This window comes from Rhagoletis zephyria, unplaced genomic scaffold (assembly GCF_001687245.7).
Source record: "Rhagoletis zephyria isolate East Lansing unplaced genomic scaffold, Rhagoletis_zephyria_1.1 Rzeph_scaffold_00022, whole genome shotgun sequence".
NCBI lineage: Eukaryota > Metazoa > Arthropoda > Insecta > Diptera > Tephritidae > Rhagoletis > Rhagoletis zephyria.
Window position 1 is genome coordinate 735,610 of NW_016157106.1, and position 2,952 is coordinate 738,561.

Below are 2,952 nucleotides of genomic sequence, written 5' to 3' on the forward strand. Positions count from 1 at the left end.
TTCAAATGCAACATGCTTTTCCTTGATTGTTGTTGCCTAAGGTCTTTTTCCACCTTTGGTGGTATTTGCGGTTGCGCTGATTGGCATACCAAGAAGCAGCTGGTTTATTTTCATTGGAAAATCTATTACCTCTGCCTGCACGCACCCCCTGCTGGGTTACATTTATTTTAATGCTTACGATTTTACTACTTATTCACATTTCTGGGAAATTACCTTACTTGATAACTTTTTGTTTGTATGTAAATTCATGATAAGTTGTGGTTTGCATAAGAAAACAGTTTCATTTCAACTTAGAATGTTTAGATGATAAAAGTTTTTATAAGTCGAAAATGGTTTCCACGAGGGCCCATGGCATATTTTTACAAGCTTTTTTTAATTGTCACGTTGATGCAGCTGCCACCTGTTTCATTTATGAGCCATCTGTCAACAGGTTTATAGTTGGTTATCAGAAACTTTTTTTGGAGACTTTTATACAATTCTCTGTAAATTTATCATGGCAGAAGAGGTCACCCTGAGCGAAATTCCGGCTAAAATGTTAATTAGTAAATCAAGGTTTTTAAGCGATTGCCATATTTAAAATATTCCGGCCATACATATATGAATGTACATAACGGTAGACCAAAAAAAAAAGTTCTTTGAAACGCCACACTTTTCTTTGAAATCGCTTTATTAGTTCTCGTGCAATAAGCGTTTTTGTGAAGCTCTAAAAATTACAACTACAACATTTGAACATAGCCCCCATACCTTAAGGTAAGACGTATTCTACGTCAAAAGTTTCTGAGTGCCAACTATAAACCTAATGATAGGTGGCTCATAAATGAAACAGGTGGCAGCTGCATCAACATGACAATTAAAAAAAAAACTTGTAAAAATATGCCATGGGCCATTTACATGCATTACCCTCATGGAAACTATTTTCGACTTATACAAACTTTAACATCTAAACATTCTAAGTTCAAATAAAACAGTTTTCTTATGCAAACAACAACTTATCATGAATTTACATACAAACAAAAAGTTATCAGGTAAGGTAATTTCCCAGAAATGTGAATAAGTAGTAAAATTGTAAGCATTAAAATAAATGTAACCCAGCAGGGGGTGCGTGCAGGGAGAGGTAATAGATTTTCCAATGAAAATAAACCAGCTGCTTCTTGGTATGCCAATCAGCGCAACCGCAAATACCACCAAAGGTGGAAAAAGACCTTAGGCAACAACAATCAAGGAAAAGCATGTTGCATTTGAATGCTGTGGCATGATGCACATTCACATTCGGATTCGACGTGCCGTCATTTCAACAAGCGCAAGCATTTACGCATTTGGACTGAGGCAGCAACAACAACAGCAGCTACTCAATGCAGAAGTACGCAGGAAAAACTACTTTGCTGCACAGCAAAGACTGCAGTCGATGGGCAAAGATGAGCCGTTGCATACACCAAAGCGCCAGCAAATGCAGCGATGTGTCGACTGGCTGACTAGCTGAAGTAGCATTTGATCGATGCGCACAAATGAAGAAAAGTCCTTTTTTCTTGTATATTCTTTGGGCTTGTAAGTTGTGGTTTTGGTGGTGATACAACTGACGCGGCGTGGCTTGTTTCAGTGTTATTTTGTTGCAAGCATTTTTTTCTAAGTCAGTTGTCTTTGGCATTGTTTTTATAGCTTTCACTGTAGAAGATGTTGCAGCGTGCATGTTACACCATCGACGCGCATGCGAAATTCATAAATGCCTGTTGATTTATATTGCCCCAATCAAGCGAGACACACATGCAATAACTCACGCGATTACTCGATTAGCGCGAAAACTAATGTGTGTATGTATATTTACTTGAGTTATTTCAAAAACCTTTATTTTTTATGCCAAACTCTCAAAGATCAAATAGGAATTAAAGGGGCACAGAGACGGGTCTTAAGACTCCTGGCTGTATTGGAGCAGGCGTAAATGGCCCAGACTGAAGCTCTTAGTGCTCTTGAGAACATTTCCAAGCGTTTTCCAAGCGCAAGTCTATGCCGTTAGTCAGTGTGCACAGATCAACCTTGGCAGGATTTATCGAAGTGAGTGGACCTTATTTTTTAGTGATAGTTAGGGGACACTCCAGGCTTTCTAATCCTTCGAGTCAAATCCCCAGTGGTACTGGAGTGTGTAGAGAAGCTGAATGCCCTGGCAGAGATTAGTGCTAAAGAAATTGTTATAGGTACCAGCGCCCATGGGAGTCGAAGGAAATATGGAAGGCTGCTGCCTTGACTCCGATAGGACCTGAGCCTTTCCTTTCTGTAGGTCTCAGAATAACCAAAGGCGCGCTCAGAAAGGAAACTTCCGTACTAAGGGAACTGCACTAGCTATTCTTAGTTCCGTCTTGGAGAGGTTTATGAAAAGTCTGTGCCTTTTAAGATTGTACCCCGTAGTAAGTTTTCAGCTTGACGGAGGCCCATGTTGTTGCACTACAGGCTCTTTGACGGAAATTGTAGGCTAGGAATCTGGTTAAGCGACCTTCGTCGCTGCTGTAGCTCCAAGGAGATATCATTACACATCCTCCTCGAATGTGAGGCTGTTTCACATAGAAGGGCATCTATGGCCAATCGAGGAACGCATACAGTCCCTACCCCCGGGATCAATTCTGAAATTTATAGACTATCTAGAGCTAGCTGAAGTGTTGTGATTAGTTGTATTCATCTAAATATCTATCTAAGATATATTTTTAAAATATAGCTAACGCAAAAAGGCAATTATTATTATTATTATTATATTAGATGAGGCCTTAAGATTGAGAGTCGCCTAACTAACATTTAAAAAATAATTAAAAATAAATTAAAAATAAAATAATTGAGGTACAGCTTAAAGAGCAGTTCTATAATCGAAATGATAATAGACCGAGGCACGCGCTTTTAGTTTTCTTTAACTATAATAGGTAAAACCGCATAGGTGCGACGAGCGTCTCAGTAAAAGACCAGAATTAT